Below are 27,000 nucleotides of genomic sequence, written 5' to 3'. Positions count from 1 at the left end.
GGAGCAGGTTTGACGGGCCAAATGGCCTTCTCCTGCTTCTATTACTATGTAACTGTGTAACCCTGCATTTCCCATGGCTAACCCACCTAACCTGCACATCCGTCATCATTATAGGCAATTTAGCATGGCCAATTCAAATCAAATCAAGGTGATGTGGGAAATGAACATTAGAGAAAGGGACAAGGAGAGTAAATGTACCAGCAAAACGTACCAGGATTCTAAAGATCACAAAAATTGAAACGGTGAGTCTGAACGTGTGCCGCATTGTAACAAAATTGAATTAATTGACTGCACACATTGAAGTGAATAATTATGGTCTGAGACTCCTTACAGACACATGGCTTTAGGATGGCAAGGATTAGATTCTGTATATTGAGGGTGTTGTCTAATGGGAAGCTTGGTAAAGGTAGAGGGTTGGCACTGCTAATCAAAGCACTGATCGCATGGTAGTCTGATGTCAGCTCGGGTTTCAGGGCTTGGTTTGTCTGTCCACTGTTGATCTCCCTGTTCCCAAGGAGTATGTCGGTCTGTGCTCAGCTCTGCTGGATTTCTGCTGAAGCTTTGTCCCCTTTTTCACCTTCTGGAACAATAAAGCATTCAGTCAATCAAGCCCCAACCTACAATCTCCCAGCCTGTCAGCCATCCAGGCACAGTGTAATCACAGCAGGGGATCTCACAAGAAAAATGAAACCAAAGTAGAAATGACTAGGTGCTCGTGTTTAATGTTTGTTCATGAGAAAGTGGACCACAAATGGGGCTCTCCCAGGATTCTTATACTATCCTACTTGAGGAATTCTCTCTCCCTTACATCTAACTATGAGAACCCAGCTATGATTTACAACAATATTTTCACCAACAGAAGTAAGGCACCTGTTCTCAAATAGACAGAGACATACAGGATGGAAATAGACATTTTCTCTCTCATGCGCGCGCACACACACACACAAGTTCACGGGAATAAATGCACATTTGCAGAGCTGAGCTCAAATGTCACTTTTTGTTCTAAAACTTTAAGTTCGCTTGATAAGGTGCTTTCCAGGAAGTTCTGGGATTTGCATATTAATGATACCTGCAACCCTTTTGAAAAGATGAAAGACTTAACAATCCAGGTTTGTTCAATGTATCATTTCAGTGGCAGGACACTGTCATGTTTTTCTATAAATTCTGTGTCTTATTATTTTATTCTCCACAACCACTTGATGAAGGAACAGCGCTCCAAAAGCTAGTGCTTCTAAATAAACCTGTTGGACTATAACCTGGTGTTGTGTGATTTTTAACTTTGTCCAGGTTAGGGGGGAATTGCTATGCTAAATTACCCATAGTGTCCAGGGATGTGCAGGTTAGGTGTGATAGTCAGGGAGTAGAGCAACAGGTGCAGGGATGTGGGTGGGTCGGTGTGGACTCGTCGGGCCGATTGGCCTCCTTCCACACTGTGGGGATTCTGTGAAGGGAAGGAATTCCTGCAAACTATGCAGGGCAGTGCGGGCTAGCCAGCCGGTCGGCCGCGACCCACCCCTTCCTCTCGTCCCTTTTCCCATTCCCTACCCCACCCCTGACCCATTGAAGGCGTCACAACGCGGAAGTGGCCCTGTCAGTTTGCATGAAACTCCCTCCCTCTCGGCAATTCTTCATCCTGGGAGTGTGTGGGGAGGAATCTGTTCACTTGTGGCAACTGGAGTGAATCCAAGGAGGCAGCAGACTCTGCAAACTCAGGTATGTGTCTTAATTACCCGGGCGAGGAGGGACAGAAGGATGGGGTGGGGCTGTTTTCCCCATCGCGCCAGAGTCTGAAACTTTTATAAAATCATGAGGGGTATGGATAGGGTAAATAGACAAGGTCTTTCCCTTGGGATGGGAAAGTCCCAAACTGGAGGGTCATAGGTTCAGGGTGAGGGCAGTGGGGAGATGTAAAAGAGACCTCAGTGGCAACTTTTTCATGAAAAGGTTGGTGCTTTTATGGAATGAGCTGCCAGAGGAAGTTGTGGGGACTGCTAGAATTCCAACAGTTAAAAGGCATCTGGATGGGTGTATGAATACAAAGGGTTCAGTGGATCGGGGCCAAGTGATGGCAAATGTGACTGGAGTCATAGAGATGTACAGCACAGAAACAGACTCTTCGGTCCAACTCGTCCTTGCTGACAAGATAGCCAACCCAATTTAGTCCCAGCTGTCAGCACCCGGCCCATATAGGGGCCAAGTGATGGCAAACGTGACTCGATTAATTTAGGAAATCTGGGCAGCTCGGGCAGATTGGGCCAATGAGTCTGTTTCCGTGCTGTGTGACTCTAAATGTCCTCGGTGAAAGCAGAATTGTGGTTGTGAAGGCTGGACTTTCAGAGCATGTTTTGCCCTGACTGGGAGCAGAAGAGTTTGACTGAAGTGTGTCAGTGTTAATGCCTTGATGTCTCCGTTTGCTCCCACCTTCCCGGGGTCATTGACCATTTTGCGTCTGGTCCTTCCTCAAGAAGCTGCATTGCAGGTTCACCCTGAATTGACACTTTTTGTTTACTTCCCAAAATCAGACCTGCTCACTCTCAGCAGGATCCCAGTGTTGTGAAAGATATTAACTTTCAGGTGGAGGTATCCAAAATTCAGAGAGATGTCAGTATTGATGTTTTTGCTTTTTCTGCCCCTGTAAGATCCTGAATCAGCGCCTGCAGGGGAATTAGTTAGAGCGGAGTGAGAACAGAGGGGGAGAGAGAGTGGGATGGTGCTTTCAATTTTGTGAAATAACAAAAGAATATTCCACAGAAAGTAGAATTACTTGTTCTGAATTTCTACCCTGTACTGATGGTGATGACTTTTGTAATCTCTTTTTGCAGAGTATTTGAAAATCTGAAGTCAGAAGATTCAAAGTCAACAGATGAAGGGCTTATGCCTGAAACATTGACTCTCCTGCTCCTCGGATGCTGCCTGACCTGCTGTCATTTTCCAATGCCACACATTTTGACACTGACTCTCCAGCGTCTGCAGTCCTCACTTTGACATCAATGTCTGACAGACATTCGGACCGCAACAATTTTCAACTGTAATACTGCGAGAAGGAGCAAAGCTTTTTGGTTCCTGTTTGGGTACGTTTTCAGCATCAGTGGGACTGGATGAGAGACCCTACAGCGCACTGAGTGTGGAGCGTGTAACCGCTATACAGCCTGGAAAGAGGAATTGATGCCTGGGAGGGGCTTGTATGCGTGTTTGTGTGTAACTGAAGCGTTGGCCATGGAGAAACCCGAGGAATCCCACCTTTTGGAGAAACGATGGAAGTGTGATGACTGCGGGAAAAGCTTCTGTTTCCCATCTACCGTGGACTCTCATCGGCGCAGCCACACCGGGGAGAGGCCGTTCCCTTCCCCGAGTGTGGGAAGGCCTTCAGCAATTCCTCCACCCTGCTGACCCACCGGCGGGTCCACACAGGTGAGAGGCCATTCACCTGCTGTCAGTGCAGGAAGGCTTACACCTGCTACTCCGCCCTGCGGAGGCACCAGCGAGTTCACCTGTAGGGGAATTGAAACAGTGATGGCCAAGTTGCATCCTTTACCTGGTCTGGCCGACACATGACTCCAGGTTCACAGCAGTGTGGTTGACTCTACACTGCCCCACCCCTCCTCACTCGGCAAATGAGAGGGGAGAAACTTACTTGGAGACAGAGTATGGATTGAAATTATTGAGTGAGGCAACACTTCCTCCGGGTTACAGCTGTACCAAGGATCCAATTACAAAGGGACGACTGGGTGCTAACCAATAGTAAAGAATGTGAGGTGGGTGGGGGGGAAATGTATGTACTTTGACCTTGAGCTGTTTAAAAAGCAGCAACTTTTTCTCTGCCTTTTTGCAGGGGGATCTAAAGCTGTAACAAAGTTGGGTTGCAATAAAAGTTACCTGAACTTACCGCCGGGCTCAGACTCTCATTGAAAGCTTTGAGCTCCAAGAGGTTTTGTTTTAAAGCTGCTCATTTCTTTCAACCTCCTGCACTAAGCTTCCAATGTTGTCTATCAGATGGAGCAATGAATGAGGAGCCAGTATCATTAGAAATTGTAAGTTTTTCAGGATCATTTCATCGGCATTGTAAAGTTTACTGGCAGCATCGGGAGGTGTGGGCTGTGTTCAGTGGAAACAATGTGGAGGAGCTGGTGGTGGACTGGCCTGGGTAAAGTGAAAAATCGCACAACACCAGGTTATAGTCCAACAGGTTTATTTGGAAGCACTAGCTTTCGGAGCGCTGCTGCTTCATCGGGTAGCTGTGGAACCGGATCCAAAGGCACAGAATTGATAGCAAAAGCTCACAGTGTCATGCAACTGATAGGATATACTGAACAAACCTAGATTGCTGTTCAGTCTTCCATCTTTGAGAATGGATTGCGGGTTTTGGTTCATTAATCTGTAAACCCCAGAACATCTTTTCAGTTACGTTCTTGAGATGACTTAAGGTTTTATTTTTAAAAATGCTTACAGCTCAGACAATGCATTAAAGGTGTGAGGTTCGAGCCTGTCACACCCCAATCTTGGATCAGACTGGTTCTAGTTCCAAAGTAGGAATTTATAAAATATTACATGGATTGACTGCCTGCAGTTTCTGCACTTTTTTGAGCAAAGTAGAATGTACCTGCAAATAATTCTGCCAATTCAAATTCACTTCTTGGAGTTATTTGTGTGTGTGTGCATGTGAGTTTGTGTGCATGCTTGGTATAGAGTATAAGCCTGTGAGAGTGTTGGGGGGTGTATGTGTGTGTATATGTATGAGTGAAGTATGAATAAAAGCAGGGGGTTGCATTTTGCTGAAACAAGGAAGGGTGGACCTATACAGGTGATGGTAGGGCCTTGAGCCTTGTTGGAGAACAGAGACATGGGAGGATTCAGGTGCATAGCTGCATCACTGGGAGACAGGGTGGTTAAGAAGGTGTTTAGCACACTTGCCTTCATTGTTCACCCCATTGAGTATAGGGGTTGGGGCATCATGTTGAGGTTGTACAGGATGTTGGTGAGGCCACTTTCAGAGTACTCAGTACAGTTCTGGTGGCCCTGTAATAGGAAGAATACTATTAGAGAGGGTTTAATAAAGATTTACCAGGAGGTTGTAAGGACTGGAGAGTTTGAGTTATAAGGAGAGACTGGGACACTTTTCACTGAAGTGCAAGAGGTTGAGTGGTGATGTAATTGAGATTTATAAAACCATGAGGAGTGGAGGTAAGGTGAATAGCAAAGGGCTCTTCCTTAGTGTAGAGGTGCTCAAAACTAGGAGGCATATTTTTAAAAGTGAGGGGAGAGAAATTTAAAAGGAGCCTGAGGGACAACGTTTTGGTACAGGGTGGTTTGCATATGGAATGAACTTGCTGAGGAAGTGGTAGATGCAGGTACAGTTACAACATTTAAGCGAAATTCAGATGGGTACATGAATAGAAAGGTTTAGAGGGATATGGGCCAAATGTAAGTAAGTGGGACTAGTTATTTTGGGAATCCTGGTCGGCATGGACGGGTTGGACCGAAGGGTCTGTTTCTGTGCTGTCTACCTCTATGAACCAGAAGTGATCTTATTGAAACCAGTAGAATTCTGAAAGGGGCTTGACAGGATAGATGCCAATAAAATGCTCCTTTGTGGGGAGGGTCATAGAATCCCAACAATGTGGAAGCAGGTCATTCAGCCCATCTATTACACACTGGCCCTCTGAAGAGCATCCCACCCATACCTAACCCCTTTCTCCATATTTCCCATGGCTAATCCACCCTAACCTACACCCTAAAATACAGAAGAGGAAGTGTTGGATGTCTTGAAACATAAAGGTGGATCAATCCCAAGGACCTGATCTGCTGTAGCCTAGAACTCCTTGGGAAGCTAGAGAAGTGATTGCTGGGCCTGTTGCTGAGATATTATCATCAATAGTCACAGGTGAGGTGCCGGAAGACTGGAGCTTGGCTAACATGGTTCTACTGTTTAAGAAGGGTGGTAGACAAGTAAGCCTGATGTCATTGGTGGGCAAGTTGTTGGAGGGAGTCCTGAGGGACAGGATGTACATGTATTTGGAAAGGCAAGGACTGATTAGGGATAGTCAACATAACTTTGTGCATGGGAAATCATGTCTCACAAACTTGATTGAGTTTTTCTGAAGAAGTAACAAAGAGGATAGATGAGGGCAGAGCAGTAGATGTGATCTATATGGACTTCAGTAAGGCATTCAACAAGGTTCCCCATGGGAGACTGATTAGCAAGGTTAGATCTCACGGAATACAGGTAGAACTAGCCATTTGGTGACAGAACGGGCTCAAAGGTAGAAGACAGAGGGTGGCAGTGGAGGGTTATTTTTCAGATTGGAGGCCTGTGACCAGTGGAGTGCCGCAAGTATCGGTACTGGGCCCTTTACGTTTTGTCATTTACGTAAATGATTTGGTTGCGAGCATAAGAGGTACAGTTAGTAAATTTGCAGATGCCACCAAAATTGGAGGTGTAGTGGACAGCGAAGAGGGTTACCTCAGATTACAACAGGGTCTGGACCCGATGGGCTGAGAAGTGACAGATGAAGTTTAATTCAGATAAATGTGAAGTGCTGTATTTTGGGAAAGCAAACCTTAACAGGACTTATTTACTTAATAGTAAGGTCCTAGGGAGTCTTGCTGAACAAAGAGACCTTGGAGTGCAGGTTCATAGCTCCTTGAAAGTGGAGTTGTAGGTAGATAGGATAGTGAAGAAGGCATTTGGTATGCTTTTCTTTATTGGTCAGAGTATTGAGTACAGGAGTTGGGAGGTCATGTTGCGGCTGTACAGGACATTGGTTAGGCCACTGTTGGAATATTGCGTGCAATTCTGGTCTCCTTCCTATCAGAAAGATATTGTGAAACTTGAAAGGGTTCAGAAAAGATTTACAAGTATGTTGCCAGGGTTGGAGGATCTGAGCTATAGGGAGAAACTGAACAGGCTGGGGCTGTTTTCCCGGGAGTGTCGGAGGCTGAGGGGTGACCTTATAATGGTTTACAAAATTATGGGGGGCATGGATAGTATAAATAGACAAAGTCTTTTCCCTGGGGTCGGGGAGTCCAGAACTCGAGGGCATAGGTTTAGGGTGAGAGAGGCAAGATATAAAAGAGACCCAAGGGGCAACATTTTCATGCAGAGAGTGGAACGTGTATGGAATGAGCTGCCAGAGGAAGTGGTGGAGGCTGGTACAATTGCAACATTTAAGAGGCATTTGGATGGGTATATGAATAGGAAGGGTTTGGAAGGATATGGGCCAGGTGCTGGCAGGTGGGACGAGATTGGATTGGGATATCTGGTCAGCATGGACGGGTTGGACCAAAGGGTCTGTTTCCATGCTGTACATCTCTATGACTCTAAAAACAAGTTGTAGACAAGTAAAAAGGCTGACCAGGCAAGGAGGTGGTTAACAACCTCAGGGCATCCCTCTTAAACCATGCATCTTGTTTGTTTACAAATTAAACATGCTTCAGCTCTTTTCCTAGCTGCTTTCTGGAAATCTGGGTGACACCTGGTTTGTAATACAGTATTAACCATTCCCTCCTTGTCCACATGTGTACAATAATGCACATAATCAATTGAAAAAGGAAGCAGCAAAGAAGGAACACAAACCAGTCCATCCGGGGTCACCCACATTTCGGTTTGAGTATCGAGGGAGTACCCTGTTTGAGACCATAGTTTGTTCTGCTCAGCAGGGGGCCTCCCCTGTGATTTCAGTCCCTTACCCAGGCCTGGCATTCCTATCCCCATATTGTCTCTATCCGGGTTTTGCTGGGGACCCAATGGGACCAAAGGTTTGGGGTGTCAGGCTGCCTGCTTGGCAGCAGCATCCATCTGCTCATTCCTTTGGAGACTGTATCCATTGCCTCAGCGTGAGCCGAACATCTTGATAGCTGCCAGATTGATTGGACAAAACAGCATTACTATTCATCTGCCCCGTGGGGGTTACAAATCCTCTATGTTCCCACAAGTCTCTGTAATCATGGGTCACACCAAAAGCACAGTGAGAATTGAAGATCTCAACCCCCAGCAGGGCTCTCTCAGTTCTGAGATTGGTCAAATCAACAGCAAGCTTCAGCAAGGTTTCACGCTTTAATTTGTAACGGCCGGGCAAAGATTTGTCCAGCAAGACAGATATTAAAAGATTCTGTGTTCCTTGGAGAAACTGTGTGATTAACTTGGAATAAAATATCAATTTTCATATGTTTCTTAAGTGACAGTACAGCCTTAATTACAGAGTAATCCAATAAAATGTAATAAAATTACATAATGGACAACAGATTAACCCAATGATATTTCCTGGGAAATAATGTTGTTTCACACGCATTATCTCCTCATACCTCTGCTTCAAGGTTAGCTAGGATGGTCAGTAATGTCCTATCTAGCTGAATTAGATCCATACTATGAAGAAGGCATTGTTTGCTTAATCTGTGATTCAGTTAGCTCAGGAATGCAGAAATGCAGCTTTTAGCCATTTTAAACACAGTGTTAATTTGCAGTCTGAAGACATGTTTTATATTACTTTATATTGAGATGCCATTTTGTGTTTAATAAAAGCTCCTGACAACAGCCTAAATCTACGTATTAGATCCTCATCTGGTATGGATCTGCTCCGTCACTCAAAACAAAACTAGATTTACAATTTAAGGTCATACATGCTATTCTGCTAAATTAATCCAGTTGATTTTTTTTGTTTAAAAATGTGAAAATTTCGTGAACAGTTCTTCCAGTTAATCACTGAATATTCAAATTTCTCTTCAAAATTAAAGATCATAACAGAACTGGGTGTCATTGTGGGATTTTGAATCTGGAGGGTGTGCTTGTGAAGCTTGAATGAACAATATTTCAAAGTGAATGTTATCGTGTTCAGTACTAAGACTTTCTGGAGAGGAAAGACTTGCCCTTGTGTATTTTGCAACACTTAACCAAGGTCAGTTCTATAGAATATGCAGTCAGGTTGATGCGAGAGTTAAGAGCTGGGGCAAACATCAGAAATAATGGAGGCAGGAGCACAGCAATTAGAGTTAGAAAGTTAGCCAAAAATATAAAAACAGGAAGGAAAGTTTTGTCACTTTGTTAACTTTTTAAAGAAAAGCTAAGTGTTGGTTCTGTAAAAAATGAGTCTGGGGATTCAATAACGGAGGATAAAGAGATGGCAGATGAATTGAAAAGAGCTTGAATCTGTCTTCAGTAGAGAGGATACAAGTAACACCCTAGAACTAGCTGGAAATCAGGAACTGAAAGGGAAGGAGGAACTGAAGACAATTACAATTACCAGGGAAGTAGTACTGAGTAAACTGTTGGAACTACAAGCTCACAAGTCCCAGGGGTCCAAAGGATTTCATTCTAGACCCTTAAAGAAAAATTAGCTAGTGATATAGTTAATGCATTGGTTTTAATTTTCCAAACCTCATTAGTTTCAGGGAAGGTTTCTGTAGATTGGAACACTCCTTTCTTCAAAAAGGCAGACCGAGAACAGGAAACTGCAGACAATTTACCTTAACATATGCCATAGGGAAAATGTTCAAAGCTATGATTAAAGATGTGATGACGGGGCACTTGTATAAGTTCAGGCAGCGTGAATGTGTTTTTGTCAATGGGAAATAATGTTGTAATAATGTTTTGAAGAACTGCCTCTCCCCACTGCGACTGAGCTGATAAATCTCATGTCCCGACAGGGAATGGAATCCGTTAGCACACTCCCCGCATTTCCACGATTTCTCTGTCGTTCTGGTGTCCTTTTGGCTCCCGGATTCTGATGAACAATTGAAACTGTGATCACACTCAGGAAATGTGTGCAGTTACTCCCTGCTGCGAATACTATAATGTTACTTCAGTCTGTGTAACTGGTTACAGCTCCATCCCATAGACAGCTCACTGGGGCACACTCTCTCTCAACAAGGGCAAAAGACATACAAAAGTGGAGTAACCAGACAAAATGCAGAAGCAATAAAATGTCGAACCACAGGGGAAAGAAATTGTGGCTCCACCCCTTTTATCCCTGTTGGCATTTGGACATTAAAATCTGTCAATAACAGCAGCAGCCTCAAAGAGCATACTGCGCATGTTTGCCAGTGTCAGCAACGCAGTACGCATGCTCGCTGGTGTCAGCAAAAAATAATGCTCATGCTAATCACTATTGGCAAAAGAGGCGCGGGACCTTCTTTTGATTGACCAATAGGGAGCACAGGAGGACCGGAAGGACATTTGTCCTCCTGCCAATGAGACGCACCCCATTGTCTGAATGCAGAAGTTGGACCATGAGGTTCTGAAGCTGTTGCTGCTCGTGTCTGAATGAACATTGAGCTTCATCCCAGACTGCACATTCCTTCCTCTGTCCATTATCTATGAGTACGGCACTCTTCTCTTGCCACCTTTTCCATTTATTTTTTCATTCTGGGATTCAGTTGTTGACTTGCAGCAACTAAAAGGAAAGAGAGTGAGTCGGGATGCGGACAGACTCTGGAAACGTTGCGCCAGGTCTGTGTCTCAATTGGCAAAATACACAGGTAGGTGGCTGGAAGAACACAGCAAGCCAGGCAGTATCAGGAGGTGGAGAAGTCAACGTTTCAGGTGTAACCCTTCTTCAGGATTGGGGATGGGTTTAGGGGGCGATGCAGATAAAGGGTGTGCTGGTTGGTGAAGTGGGGATAGATGTAGACAGGTAGAGGGTTTGACCTAGGCAAAATGGAGGACTGCAGATGCTGGAAACCAGAGGTTAGATCAGAGTCGTGCTGCAAAAGCACAGCAGGTCAGGCAGCATCCGAGAAGCAGGAAAATCGACGTTTCGGGCAAAAGCCCTTCATCAGGAATTTCCCTAGAGTAGGGGACTCCAAAGCTAGAGGACATATGTTTGAGGTGAGAGGGGAATGATTTAAAAGAGACGTGAAGGACAACTTTTTCACATGGACAGTTGTGCATGCATGGAACGAGCTGCCAGAGGAATTGGTGGAGGCTGGTACAATTATATTTAAAATGCATCTGGCTGGGTACATGAATTGGGACGGTTTGAAACTGTGTGGGTCACATGCTGGCAAACAGGACTAGATTAATTTTGGATATCTGGTCATCATGGACAAGTTGGGCCTAAGGGTCTGTTTCCATGCTGTATGGCTCTTAATCGTCTTTGATGAAAGCAGAAGTGTGGTTGTGAAGACTAGACTTTCAGAGCAGCTTTCGAAGATGTTTTGCCCTTACTGGGAGCAGAAGAATACAATGAAATCTTGCATTTGTGAGATAGCAATTGAGTAAAGGGAGTACATCTGCGATTTTGGCAAAAAATGGGAATTCATTGCACTATGGGGATGAAGCCCTACCTTATCCAGTTATTTCAGCTGGTGGATGAGACTCGGCAGTTCACGCAGGCAGTCAATCCAGTAATATTTTGTAAATTCCACTTTAGGAAATACAACCAGTCTGATTCAAGATTGGGATACAGACAGACTCAAACCTCACACCTTTAATGCATTGTCTAAGTTGAGATGACACCTTTTGTTATAAAACCTTAAGTTATCTCAAGAAAGTGTCTTACAGGAAGTTCTGGGATTTACATATTAATGATACCTGCAACCCATTCTGAAATATGAAAGGCTTAACAATCCAGGTTTGTTCAATATATCATTTCAGTGGCAGGACACTACTGTTTTTCTATAAATTCTATGCCTTATGATGTTATTCTCCACAACCACCTGATGAAGGAGCAGCACTCCAAATGCTGGTCATTCCAAATAAACCTGTTGGACGATAACCTGGGTGTGTGTGTTTTTTTAACTTTGTAAAGGTTAGGGTGGATTGACCATGCTAAAGTGCTCACTGTGTCTAGGGAGGGGCAGGTTTGTGTGAATTGGTTGTGCTAAATTACACATAGTGTCCAGGAATGGATTGGTCATGCTAAATTACCTCTAGTGCCCAGGAATGTGCAGGTTAGGGTTAATTGGCCAGACTAACTTATCCAGAGTGAAGATCTAGACCCCTCTTAAGGAGCCTTTTGGTTCGAGATCAGTCTAAAGAATCAATGGAATGCGTCTGTACAAAGCAAGGCTATCAGTTTAATAAGGCATCTTGACACAATTCTGTCCAGCAACACAGCGGTTAAAGCTGTGTTCCATGGTGAAGTTGTGCAAGTACATTCAAAAATTAAGAATGGCCTGTGCCCGAAACGTCGAATCTCCTGTTCCCTGGATGCTGCCTGACCTGCTGTGCTGTTCCAGCAATAAAGTTTCAACTCAAAAATTACACATTATTTATTTAAGTTTTTTTAAGACACAGTACAGCCTTAATTACAAGAAAATACCAATCAAATATAATAAGGTGACATGATTTACAGCAGGTTAATCCAATGATATTTCCTGGGAAAGGAGTCTTAATTACGTAAATCATCATGCATGGTAGCAGCTCAAGGTTTGTTCGAATGGTCAATTAATGTGTCAGTGTTCATTTTAAGTAGACTCCATTGTCCTCTTATCTTTGGATTTTAGCTTAATTCTGCAAAACAGCAGGCCAAGTTCAGAGTTCAATCATTATTCTCAGCGATTTTGTTGTATTGTTTTAAATTGAAAAGCCATTTTGTGGTTAGTAAAAATCTGCATATACTTGTTGCGTCTGACAATAACCTAAATTCAAATTTTAGATCTTCACCTGAAGCATCAGAATCTGAGGGGTGACCTCATAGACGTTTGTAAGAGGCATGGATATGGTGAAGACCCAAGGTGTTTTCCCCAGGGTAGGGGAGTCCTACCCTGTTTGAGGTGAGAGGGGAATGATTTCAAAGGGATCTGAGGGGCAACTTCACGCAGACAGTGATGCATGTATGGAACGAGCTGCCAGAGGGAGTGGTTGTGGCTGGTACAATTACAACATTTTAAAAAGCATCTGGATGGGAATATGAATAGGAAGGGTTCAGAGGGATATGGGCCATATGCAGACAAATGAGACTAGATTAGTTTTGGAGATCTGATCAGATGAATTGGACCAAAGGGTCTGTTTCTGTGCTGTATGACACTAATCATCTTTGGCGAAAGCAGAAGTGTGGTTGTGAAGACTGGACTTTCAGAGCAGCTTTCAAAGATGTTTTGTCCTTACTGGGAGCAGAAGAAGTTACAATGAAATCTTGCATTTGTGAGATAGCGACTAAGTGAGTGAGTACATCTGGGATTTTGGTGGAAAGTGGGAATTCATTGCACTGTGGGGATGAAGCCGTACCCTATCCAGTCATTGCTGCTGGTGGGTGAGACCAGACCTCAAGACTAGGGGGAGTAGATTTAGGACAGAGATGAGGAGGGGAAAGTGAGGACTACTGCTTTTCCTGGAGTGTAGTGAATCTATGGAATTCTCTTCATTAAGTATATTCAAAATGGGTTTTCGCATGGTTGGGGAATTAAGGGTATTTGGGGCAATGCTGCGAGGAGGAGCTGAGACGATGGATAGATCGGCCATGATCCCAATGAAGAATGGGGCAGGCTAGATGGGCAAAATGGCTGACTCCTGCTTTTATTACTGTGAAACTATTTCCCATAGCTAACCCACCTCATCTGCACATCACTGAGCATTGTGGGTAATTTAGCATAGCGAATCCACTCTAACCTGCACCTACCTGGACACCATGGGTAATTTAGCACAGCCAATCCAACCGAAATTACGCAACACTGAACACTGGCTAATTTAACATGGTCAATCCACCCTAACCTGGACAAAGTTAAACATCACAACACCAGATTATAGCCCAATGGGTTTATTTGGAAGTACTAGCTTTCGGAGCACTGCTCCATCATCAGGTGGTTGTGGAGTATAAGGTCATAAGGCACAGAATTTATGGAAGAAGATTAAAGTGTCCTGCCACTGAAATGATATATTGAACAAACCTGGATTGTTACCTCTTTCATCTTTTACAGTGGGTTACAACTATCATTCATATGTAAATCTCGATAACATAAGGTTTTATAACAAAAGGTAACAACATCTGGGCGGCATTGTGGGTCAGTGGTTCTTAATTCTGCCTCACAGCACTTGGGACCCAGGTTCAATTCCAGCCACTGGCCACAGTCTGTGTGGAGTTTGCATATTCTCCCCGTGTCTGCATGAGATTTCTCCCGGTGCTCTGGTTTCCTCCCACAATCCAAAAATATGCAGGTTAGGTGAATTGGCCATGCTTAAATTGCCCAGTGTGTTACATGCATTGGTCAGGGGTAAATATGGGGAATGGGGCCTGGTGGGTTACTGTTTGGAGGGTTGGTGTGGACCTGTTGGGCCTGTTTCCGTACTGTAGGGAATTGAATCCAATCTCAGCTCAGACAATGCGTTAAAAGTCAGAGTCTGTCTTTATCCCCACCTTGAATCTGACTAGTTCTGTTTCTAAAGTAGGAATTTATAAAATACAACGTTCTGACAGCTTGCAGATTGTGCATTTTTGAGCAAAATAGAATTTATCTGAAAATGTAATTCTGCAAATGCAAATTCACCCCCATGGACTTGTGTGTGCTTACAGCTAAAAAGTTTATTTCCGTGCTGTGTATCTCTGTCTATTTGGTAACAGATGCTTTATTTCTGTTGGCATAAATATTGTTGTAAGTCATAGCTGGGTACTAATAGTTAGATATAAAGCAAAGAGAATTCCTCAAATAGGGCACTATCAGAATCCTGGGAGACCCCTATTTCTGGTTTACTTCCTATTGACAAACATTAAGCATGAGCACCTATTTATTTCTATTTTTTTGTTTCACTTTTCTTGTTTGATTCCCTGGTACGCTCTGTGTCTGGTCGGTTGTCAGGCTGGGAGATAGTGGATTGGGTTTCGATTGACTGAATGTTGTATTGTTCTGGAAGGTGTAAAGGGGTTGGGGGGAGTGTTGGGGAATCAAAACTTCAGCAGAGCTGAGAACAGATCAACATCTTACTCTGTGGGAACAGGGAGATCAACAGAGGACAGAGAAACCAGGACCTGAAATCCAACCTGACACCGGATTACTGTGGTCAGTGTTTTGATTTGCAATGCCAACCCTCTACCTTCACCTAGCTTCCCGTTTGACTACCCCATCGATATTCAAGATCCAATCCTTGTCATCCTGAAGCTATGTCTCTGTAAGGAGTCTCAGATCATAATTATCCTCTTCAATGTGTGCAGTCAATTCATTCACTTTTGTAACAGTGCAGCACACATGCAGACACACTGTTTTCGGTTTACATTTTTTATGATCTTTGCAATCCAGTTTTAATTGCTGGTACATTTACTCTCCTTGTCTCCATCATTCTGTGATGTTCATTTCCCACATCACTACATTGCTCACTGGCCTTGATTGGGATTGGCCATAGTGCCCAGGGATGTGCAGGTTAGGTGTATTTGTCGGGGTAATGTAGAGCGGTAGGGGAATGGGTCTGGGTGGGTTCCCCTTCAGAGGGTCGGTGTGGACTCGTTGGGCCGAGTGGCCTGCTCCCACACTGTGGGGATTCTCTGAAGCGAAGGGATATTTGCAAACGGTGCAGGACAGCGCAGGCGCAGTGCGTGCTCCCGGCGTGGCCCCGCCCATCCGCTGCTTTCTTGACGTCACAACGCGGAAGTGACACCGAATGAATGAAAATCCCTCCGTCTGGGCTAATCCTGGGGCGGGAAAATCTGTTCACTTGTAGCAACGGGAGTGATTCCAGGGCGGGAGCAGACCCTGTCAACTCAGGTATGGGAGTTAGTTACCAGGTGAGGAGGACAGAGATTGGGAGGAGTAGATATCTTTTCTGTTTTCCTTTTCAAAATGCACCCGATTTTCACAAGTAAATGCAACAGGTATAACTACAGCACATGCAGCTTCAAGCCGGCTGTGCATCCTCTGTTCTTCCTCTGCCTTGGCTCCAGCATTTTTGGCTTCCTTTCCCTTCTCCACTCCCCCCCCACCACCCCACCCCCGCCGGGTGTTAATACCTCAATGTTTTTCCGGTTGTCTTTTGTGGCTTTGAAAACTTTCCCAATCGTCTGAGTACAGGATTTGGGAGATTATGTTGCAGCTGTACAGGACATTGGTTAGGCCACATTTGGAATATTGTGTGCAGTACTGGTCTCTCTGCTGTAGGAAGGATGTCATAGAGTCATGGATGTTGTGAAACTTGAAAGGGTTAAGAAAAGATTGGCAAGGATGTTGTCAGGGTTTGAGCTGATCAGGATGGGGCTGTTTTCCCTTGAGTACCAAAGGCTGAGGGGAGACCCTACAGATTTCTATAAAATCATGAGTGGCATGGACAGGATAAATAGACAAGGTGTTTCCCTGGAATGGGGGAGTCCAGAACTAGAGGGTAATAGGTTTAGGGTTGGGGGGAGATTTAAAAGGGCCCTAAGGGGCTACTCTTGTATTCAGAGGGCGGCGCATGTAAGGAATGAGCTGCCAGAGGAAGTGGTGGAGGCTGGTACAATTCCAGCATTTAAAAGGCATCTCGCTGGGTATATGAATAGAAAGGGTTTAGAGGGATATGGGCCAAGTGCTGTCAAATGGGACTAGTGATTGAGGATATCTAATCGGCATGGATGAGTTGGACCGAAGGGACTATTTCTGTGCTGTACATCTGGTAGACAATGGTCCTCAGAATTCTGTTCCCATTAGGCTCACCCTTAACTCTATTGCACATGGTCGTGGTGACGGTATCACATTCTGAAATGAGAAAAGACCTATAAATGCGCAAGGGAATAGTTCCGTTCCGGGTGTGTACATGGAGATGGGTATAGTTACTTATGATGCATAAGGCCTGTTGTTACCCAGCCAGTGGAATGCAAGCCATCTTTGTATATGGACAGGAGGTATAAGGCTCCTTTTGTCTTGCACGAGTGGGCGTGACAGGTCTCAAGTAGGCAGGTGATGTTATGTGGAACATGAACAATTGCACACCCATAGCCGGTTCCATTAAAGCAATTCTCATACGACCATGCAGTAGAGTGAAAAGATGTCAGCAAAAAGGTAGCACGAGGCTCATATGGTGTTGGAAAGTGATACTGTATTTCTCTGCGGAGGGTCGGCAGTCGGGAGTCTGATGAATAGAATGGAATTGGGGACTGGGGACGGGGCAAGTAAGTCATCTTCCGATAGAGAGGAGTAACATACTACTGCCTCTGGGGTGAAGAGCGTTCTGTGGGCCTGTATAAATAAGTTGTTTGTGGATTGAGGAGTTTCCCTTATCAGGCTTCCCTTTTCTTGAGTTGGCCCGTCCTGCAAAAAGTGATGGTGTTCCTGGGCGCCCTTAAAATATTTACCATAATAACGGGGTTGATCACTTTTATCCTCACTAGGCTTTCGTCTGCAGGTAAAATCAAAAAGACATAACTCCCAATGATGTCTACTGTCCAGATGGACCATCTGGTCTTTCTGATGTAAGAGTCTATTGCAATAATCAATCTTCATCACGTTCCACACGTCAAAGGCGTCTGGTCCGGTGCACTGGACGACATCTCCTTGGCATAGGTGGTGGATAATCTCTGATCATTCCTAATCACATCGATGCTTAGTGGCTTTCCCCATCAGGATGTTGTACGTGATCAGAAAGGTGAGGAGATAGCGATCCCCCACATGTCCCTCCTCTTAGTTCAAGTATCTGTAATAAGATGAATATTAGAACAACAGCCAAATTCAAAAACCCAAATGGACAGGGTCCACTCCTTTTGTTGAGATTCCAGGATTCTCTCCTCCTTTTCTCCCCCTTTTGATTGGTGCGGTCAATCAATTTACAATGGTGCAGTTGGACCCAAGCTGAGCGCCCAGCGACTGTGACCACCGTAGGGGTGGGAAGTAAAACCTGGAAGGGGCCATTCCAACGAGGTTGGAGACCTTTGCCAGTCCAGTTCTTGATGAGCACCAACGCACCAGACTCTACCCGTGACGAGGCTGAAAGGGAGGGAACACCGCCATAGGCCGCACGCTCTTGGGAGTGAAAGGCACGCATAACACTAGTTAGAGCAAGAACATGTCCACATGACCGAAGCAATCATTGGTTGTGGACTGAGAAGGGAGCTGAATCATTCCAAGGGGTACGGAGGGGGTGACCAGAGAGACACTCAACTGGAGACAGTCGCATCTTGCCCGCAGACATGGATCGCATCTGGAATAAGACCACAGGGATTAGCATAACCAGGAGAGGCCAGACTTGGCCATTAATTTGGCAAGTTTAGTTTTGCGTCTGGTTAAAACATTCAACAAGGCCGGCCGCCTGAGGATAAGCACCATGCAGTTGCCGACAAATACAAAGCTGGGAACAGAGTTCTCCGTTAATATTACCGACAAAGTGTGGTCCATTGTCCGAGCTAATGCACGCAGGTACACTGAAGCAGGGAATTATTTCCTTAAACAAAATCTTCACCACAGTCTCACCAGTAGTGTTAGGAGGAGGGTAGGCTTCAATCCGCTTAGAAAAGACATCAACAATAAGCAAAACATATTTCTAGCAACTCAACTCATTTCTCCAACTCAATGAAGTCCAGTTGAAGTGTCTCCAAGGGACCCTCCAGCAAGGGAGTTCTCGTAGAGATACTTGAACTAAGAGGTGGGGGATCGCCTACCCACTGACCTGTTTGATTACGTACAACATCCTGATCGGGAAAGCCACTGACTTGAGTATCGATGCGATCTGGAATGATCTAAGATTATCCTGATGTCTTCTGGTGCACCAGACCTGACGCTTTCAACGTGGAGTCACTTGAGCGATGGCGTGAGCTGCCAGAGGAAGTGGTGGGTGCTGGTACAATGACAAGTTAAAAGGCTCCTGGACGGGCATCTGAATATGAAGGGTTCAGATGGGTCAGGGCCAAGTGATGGCAAATGTGACTGGAGTCATAGAGATGTACAGCACAGAAACTGACCCTTCGGTCCAACTCGTACTTGCTGACCAGATAGCCAACTCGGACAGATTTGGCCATGGGTCTGTTTCTGTGCTGTGTGACTCAAATTGTCTTCAGTGAACGCAGAAGTGTGGTTGTGAAGGCTGGACTATCAGAGCATGTTTTGCCCTGACTGAAAGCAGCTGAAAATGTGTTGTTGGAAAAGCGCAGCAGGTCAGGCAGCATCCAAGGAGCAGGAGAATCGACGTTTCGGGCATGAGCCCTTCTGCGCTTTTCCAGCAACATATTTTCAGCTCTGATCTCCAGCATCTGCAGTCCTCACTTTCTCCTGACTGGAAGCAGGAGAAGAGTTTGACTGAAGTGTGTCGGGGTTAATGCCTTGATGTCTCATTTTGCTCCCACCTTCCTGGGGTCATTAACCATTTCGTGTCTGGTCCTTCCTCAAGAAGCTGCATTGCAGGTTTACCCTGAATTGACACTTTTTTTTGCTTCCCAAAATCAGACCTGCTCACTCTCCGCAGGATCCCAGTGTTGTGAAAGATATTAACTTTAGGGTGGAGTTATCCAAAATTCAGAGAGATGTTAGTCTTAATGTTTTTGCTTTTTCTGCCCCTGTAAGATCCTGAATCAGCACCTTCAGGGGAATTAGTTAGAGCGGAGTGAGAACAGAGGGGGAGAGAGTGTGGGATGGTGCTTTCAATTTTGTGGTACAACAAAAGAATATTCCACAGAAAGTAGAATTGCTTTTTCTGAATTTCTACCCTGCACTGATGATCCCTTTTGTAATCCCTTTTTGCAGAGTATTTGAAAATGTGAAGAATGATGTTTCAAAATCAACGAATGAAGGGCTTACGCTCGAAACACTGACTCTCCTGCTCCTCGGATGCTGCCTGACCTCCTCTGCTTTTCGACTGACTGTCCAGCGTCTGCAGTCCTCACTTTGATGTCAATGTCTGACAGTCACACAATCCATCAGGACCGCAATGATTTTTGACTGTGATTTCTGTGAGAGGGATCAACGCTTTTTGGTTCCTGTTTGAGGACGTTTTCAGCATCAGTGGGACTGGACGAGAGACCGCACTGTTGCAGCGCACTGTGTGTGGAGCCTGAAACAGTTATACGGCCTGGGAAGGGGATTTCACGGCAGGGAGGAGCTCCACACGTGTTTGTGTGCAGCTGAAGCTGTGGCCATGGAGAAACCTGAGGAATCCCACCCCGTGGAGAAACCGTGGAAGTGTGGCGACTGTGGGAAAGGCTTCCGTGTCCCGTCTGCCCTGGAGACTCATCGGCGCAGTCACACCGGGGAGAGGCCATTCCCCTGCACCGACTGCGGGAAGGCCTTCAGACATTCCTCCCACCTGTTGGCCCACCAGCAGGACCACACGGGGGAGAGGCCCTACAGCTGCCCAGATTGTGGGAAGGGCTTCAGGTATTCCTCCACCCTGCTGACCCACCAGCATGTCCACACGGGGGAGAGGCCGTTCACCTGCCCTCAGTGCGGGAAGGGCTTCACCTGCTCCTCCAACCTCCAGACCCATCACCTGGATGCTGCCTGACCTGCTGTGCTGTTCCAGCAATAAAGTTTCAACTTTGATCTCCAGCATCTGCAGACCTCACTTTCTCCTATAAAACCATGAGGCATGTAGACAGGGGTGGATAGGAAGAATTTTTTTTTCCCCCATAGGGGAAGACTTAATTACTAGGAGTCACGAGTTCAAAGTGAGAGGGGAAAGGTTTGAGGGAGATCTACATGGAAAGTTCTTTACGCAGAGGGTGGTGGGTGCCTCATGCAGTGGAGGCAGTAGGGCTGGGATCGATAGCGTCATTTAAGATGTATCTAGACAGATACATGAATCGGCAGGGAGCAAAGGGATACAGATCCTTAGAAAATAGGCGGCAGGTTTAGGTAGAGAATCTCGATCAGCATAGCCTTGGAGGGCTGAAGGGCCTGTTCCTGTGCTGTAGGGTTCTTTGTTCTCTTTATAGAGGTTTCCAAAACCATGAGGGGCATAGATAAGGTGAACGGCATGTGTCATTTCAAGATTAGGCTGCAAATTAAGGTGAGAGGAGAAAGATTTTAATAAGAGATGAGGAGCACCTTTTTTGTAAACAGAGTGGTTTGTGTGTGGAATAAATGTCCAGAGGAAATAGTGGATGCTGGTTGTGTAACAACATTTAAAAGACATTTGGATAAGTACATGAATAGGAAAGGTTCGGGGGATATGGGCCAAACACAGGTAGGTGGGACTAGTTTAGTTTGTGAATATAGTCGGCATGGACTAGTTGGGCTGAAGGGTCTGTTTCTGTGCTGTATGACCCTTTAACTGTTCTGTACTGGTCTTAAAATCATATTACTTGCCTTTCCCCAGAAACATCCACTTCTTTCTTGTTCTAAAATCGGACGAACTCAGCCTTGAATATATTCAATGACCCCCTAACTGCAGAGACTTCTGAACTCATTTCCTCTTGCTAATATACCACTTGCCTTGCTGATTGCTTGCTGCACCTGTCTGACAACTGGCAGTGACTGGTGTGGAAGGACGCTGAGGCCACTTTTTACATTCACACATCATTCCTGAGGAAGGGCTCATGCCTGAAACGTTGATTCTCCTGCTTCTCGGATGCTGTCTGATCTGCTGTGCTTTTCCAGTGCCACACTTTTCAACTGTCATCTCCAGCATCTGCAGTCCTCACTTTCTCCACATCCCAATATGTCACCATTTAAACAACGCACCTCCTTTCAGCGGTTATTTGTTCGTAACTGAGGCTATAACTTCACACTGTGGGACTGCATTTGCCATGTGTTTGCCAATTGAGATACAGACCTGGACCAACGTTTCCCGACTCTGTCCCCTCCCTGGATTCACTCACTTTCTTCAGTTGCTGCAAGTCAACAATTAGCTTCTCATTGATCTATTTGAAGAAGGATTTGCGCCATTTTTGCAGACAGCAAAGAGCATGAATGGCTTTTGTTGAACCAGCATGGAAACAGACCCTTTGGTCCAACCCGTCCATGCCGACCAGATATCCCATCCCAATCTAGTCCCATCTGCCAGCATTTGGCCCATATCCCTCCAAACCCTTCCTATTCATGTACCCATCCAAATGCCTCTTAAATGTTACAATTGTACCAGCCTCCACCACTTCCTCTGGCAGCTCATTCCATACACGTACCACTTTCTGTGTGAAAAAGTTTCCCAGTAGGTCTCTTTTATATCTTTCCCCTCTCACCCTAAATCTATACCCTTGACTTCTGGACTCCCCCACCCCAGGGAAAAGACTTTGTCTATCTATCCTATCCATGCCCCTTTGTAGACCTCAGCTTCCGACGCTCCAGGGAAAATAGCCCCAACCTGTTTAGCCTCTCCCTATACCTCAAATCTTCCAACCCTGGCAACATCCTTGTGAATCTTTTCTGAACTCTTTCAAGTTTCACAAAATCTTTCCAATAGGAAGGAGACCAGAATTGCACACAATATTGCAACAATGGCCTAACCAATGTCCTGTACAACCGCCACATGACCTCCCAACTTCTGTACTCAATACTCTGACCAATAAAGGAAAGCATACCAAACACCACCTTTACAGTTCTATCTATCTGCGACGCCAGTTTCAAGGCGATATGAACCTGCACTCTGAGGTGTCTTCGTTCAGCAACACTCCCTAGGACCTTACCATTAAGTGTATAAGTCCTGCTAAGATTTGCTTTCCCAAAATGCAGCACTTCACATTTATCTGAATTAAACTCCATCTGCCACTTCTCAGCCCATTGGCCAATCTGGTCAAGAGACTGTGTTGTAATCTGAGGTAACCCTCTTCACTGTCCACTACACCTCCAATTTTGGTATCATCTGCAAACTTACTAACTGTACCTCTTATGCTCGCATCCAAATCATTAATGTAAATGACAAAATGTAGAGGGCCCAGCACCGATCCTTCTGGCACTCCACTGGTCACAGGCCTCCAGTCTGAAAAACAACCCTCTGTCTTCTACCTTTCAGCCAGTTCTGTATCCAAATGGCTAGTTCTCCCTGTATTCCATGAGATCTAATCTTGCGAATCAGTCTCCCATGGGGAACCTTGTCGAACGCCTTACAGAAGTCTATATGGATCACATCTACCGCTCTGCCCTCCTCAATCCTCTTTACTTCCTCAAAAAACTTCAAATTTGAGACATGATTTCCCACACAAAAAGCCATGTTGACTATCCCTAATCAGTCCTTGCCTTTCCAAACATATGTACCACCTGTCCCTCAGGACTCCCTCCAACAACGTGCCCGCCACCGATGTCAGGCTCACTGGTCTATAGTTCCCTGGCTTGTCCTTACCACCCTTCTTAAACAGTGGCACCACGTTAGCCAACCTCCAGTCTTCTGGCACCTCACCTGACATGCGCAGTATGCTGTATGGAGATGCTGTTCCTGATGGATTTAAAGTGTCCAAATGCCACAATTTCTTCCCCTGTCACTCGACATAACCGCGCATGCTGCTCGCTGTGTTTGATGTTCATCTTCCCTATAACCCTCATGATTTTATAAATCTCAAATGAGGTCACCCCTCAACCTCCTGTGCTCCAGTGAAGAGTGTCTCAGCCTCTCCTTACAACTCAAACCCTCCAGTCCTAATCTTTACTGAACCCTTTCTAATAGAATTCTTCCTATTACAGGGCCACCAGAAGCGTTCTCAGTACTCTACAAGTGGCTTCACCAACATCCTGTACAACTTCAACATTATGTCCCAGCTCCTTTATTCAATGGTGTGAACAATTAAGGTAAGTGTGCTGAATGCCTTCTGAAGCTTCCTTCCAACCAGTGATGCAACTTTCAAAGAAGTATATATCTGAACCCCCCCCCCCCCCCCCACCCCTCCGCCCCACACCATATCCCTCTGTACAAGCCCTGCCCTTCCTTATTTTGGCAAAATGCAACCCCTCACCTTTTATCTATACACATGTTCTCTCTCAGACATACACACATACACTCCCCCCCCAACACACACACCCTTTCACAGGCTTCTCCTCCATCAAACTCACTTTACCAAGCATGTGCGCACATACTCTCTTACACGCACTCTCATGCTGCACACATACATATAACAATGTGATGCATTTGCAGAATTATATTTGCAGATATATTCAATTTTGCACAAAACGCACAATATGCAGGTAGTCAATCCATGTAATATTTTATAAATTCCTAGTTTGGAAATAGAACCAGTCCAATTTAAGATTGGGATACTCTCACACCTTTCATGCATTGTCTGGACTGAGATGTCACCTGTTTTTTAAAGTGATCTTGAGAATATGACTTAATAGTAGTACTGCGATGTACACATTAATGAACTAAAACCTGCAACCCATTCTAAAAGATGAAAGATTTAACAGCAATCTACGTTTGTCAATATATCATCAGTTGCATGACACTGATCTTTTGCTCTTAACTCTGTGTCTTATGATCCTGCTCCACAGTTACCCGATGAAGGAGCAGCACTCCGGAAGCTGGTGCTTCCAAATAAACCTGTTGGACTATAACCTGGTGTTGTGATTTTTAAACCGTGTCCAACCTAGTCCAACAGCAGCACCTCCACCTCGTTTCTAGTGAACACAGCCCATACTTCCCAGTGCTGCCAGTAAACTGCCGATGAAACGATGCACTCCTGAAAAATTTATAGTATCTAACGAAACCAGCTACTCATCCAGCTGCTCCATCTAATACACAACATTGGAAACTTAGTGCAGAAGGCTGCAAGTAATGAGTAGCTTTAAAACAAAAACCGCTTGGAGCTTTCGATGAGAGCCTGAGCCCAGCAGTACGTTCTGGTTACCTTTTATTTTGTGTCCCAACATGGTTACAGCTTCAGATCCCCCACCCCTCCCCCAGAAAAAAGGGCAGAGAAAGAGTAGCTGTTTTTTAGACAACTCCACAACAGGGGAGAGGAGCAAAGGGCGGGGCAAGGCCAACAGCAGACCCCCACACTACGCCTGCATTGCCTTGCACAGTTTACAAAAATCCCTTCCCCTTCAGAGACTCCCCACAGTGTGGGAGCAGGCCAACTGGCCCAAAGACTACACACCGATCCTCCGAAAGGTAACCCACCCACACAATTCCCCTATTGCTCAACATTTACCCCTGACTAATGCACCTAACCTGCACATCCCTGGGCACTATCTGAACCTGGACAAAGTTAAAAATCTCACAACACCAGGCTAAGTCCGACAGTTTATTTGGAAACACGAGCTTCGGAGCACTGCTTCTTCAGGTGATTGTGGACAATAAGATCATATGGCACAGAATTGATAGGAAAACATTACAGTGCCGTGCCACTGAACTGATATATTGAACAAACCTGGATTGTTAAGTCTTTCATATTTTAGAATAGGTTGCAGCAATCATTAATTAGATTACTTACAATGTGGATGCAGACCCTTCGGTCCAACAAGTCCACACCGCCCCGCCGAACCGCAACCCACCCATACCCCCTACATTTACCCTTTACCTAACACTACGGGCAATTTAGCATGGCCAATTCACCTGACCTGCACATCTTTGGACTGTGGGAGGAAACCAGAGCACCCGGAGGAAACCCACGCAGACACGGGGAGAACGTGCAAACTCCACACAGTCAGTCGCCTGAGGCGGGAATTGAACCCAGGTCTCTGGAGCTGTGAGGCAGCAGTGCTAACCACTGTGCCACCGTGCCGCCCACTAAACAAAAACAAACATTGCATAGGGCTTTCTGATAGGAAGGAAACCAGAATTGCATGCAATATTCCAACTGTACAGCTGTAACATGACCTCCCAACTCCTGTACTCAATACTCTGACCAATAAAGGAAAGCAAACCAAATGCCATCTGCACTATCCTATTGACCTGCGACTCCACTTTCATAGAGCTGTGAACCTGCACTCCAAGGTCTCTTTGTTCAGCAACACTCCCTTGGACCTTACCATTAAGTGTACAAGTCCTTCTAAGATTTGCTTTCCCAAGATGCAGCACCTCACATTTACCTAAATTAGATTCCACTTGCCACTTCTCAGCCCATTGGCCCATCTGATCAAGATCCCATTGTAATCTGAGGTAACCTCCTTCGTTGTCCACTACACCTCCAATTTTGGTGTCATCAGCAAACTTACTTACTATACCACTTATGCTCACATCCAAAAAGTAGTGGGCCCACTATCTATTTTCAAAGTGGAATTTACAATATATTACATGTATTGACTGCCTGCAGATTGTGCAGTCTTTGAGCAAAGTAGAATGTATTTGCAAACATCATGCTACAAAGACAAACTCCCCCCATGGATGATCTATCATGTGTGCATGAGATAGAGAAAAAGTCCATGTCCGTGCTGTATATCTCTGTCTATTTGATAACAGATGCTTTATTCCTGTTGGTGTAAATGTTGTTGTAATTCATAGCTAGGTACTAATAGATGTAAGGGTGACAGAATTCCTCAAGTAGGGCACTGTAAGATTCCTGGGAGACCCCTATTCCTGGTTTACTTCCTCATGAACAAACATTAAGCACGTGCGCCTATTTATGATTTTTGTTTCAGTTTTTCTTGTTTGATTCCCTGCTATGACTGCACCTTGTATCAGGATGGTTGACAGGCTGGGAGATTGTGGGTTGGGTCTTGATTGAATATTTTATCGTTCCAGAAGTTATAAAAGGCGGGGTCAAAGCTTTAACAGAAATCCAGCAGAGCTGAGAACAGTCTGTGGGAACAGGAGGATCAACACAGGACAGAAATCAGGGCCTGAAATCTGAGCTGACACCAGACCATCCTGTGATCAGTGCTTTGATTAGCAGCATCCTTCTACATCAGTCAATGCCAGTTGTCAGACAGGTGCAGCAAGGCAAGTGGTATATTAACAAGCTGAACTGAGATTAGAAGTGGGAATGTCTTCCTGCAGTTAGGGGGTCATTGAATATATTCAAGGCTGAGTTCATCTGATTTTTGACCAATAAAGTGTGGATTTCTTTGTGCGCAGGAGGTTTTTTTTTATTTTGAATGGTTTATGTGTTGGATGCAGGTACAGTATCCACGTTGAAGGTGGAAGGCAAGAAAATGGTTTTAAGACCACGACAGAACAGTTACATTAGACAGCACAGAAACGGACCCTTCAGTCCAACTATTCCATGCTGTCTACGTTCTCAAACTAAACTAGTGCCACTTGCCAGTGTTTGGCCCATATCCCTCCGCACCGTGCCTCTTCATATACTTGTCCAAATGTCT

General features: G+C 45.2%; 1 long non-coding RNA gene across 1 annotated transcript in view; it reads left to right on the top strand.

Annotated features, from left to right (window-relative positions):
* The window catches only part of LOC148143247 (uncharacterized), a 229,622-nt gene that overhangs the window by 187,805 nt on the left and 14,817 nt on the right, over positions 1-27,000 (top strand). The window contains exon 2 of the long non-coding RNA XR_015751158.1: positions 23,431-23,535. This is a non-coding gene — a long non-coding RNA (uncharacterized LOC148143247). The remainder of the gene's footprint in view (positions 1-23,430; positions 23,536-27,000) is intronic.

The sequence above is a fragment of the Chiloscyllium plagiosum genome, unplaced genomic scaffold (genome assembly GCF_037043375.1).
Source record: "Chiloscyllium plagiosum isolate Xiang-an unplaced genomic scaffold, Cpla_swu_hap1 HiC_scaffold_27, whole genome shotgun sequence".
NCBI lineage: Eukaryota > Metazoa > Chordata > Chondrichthyes > Orectolobiformes > Hemiscylliidae > Chiloscyllium > Chiloscyllium plagiosum.
Note: the sequence above shows the minus strand (reverse complement) of the source record. Positions and strands in the feature narration are given on the sequence as shown.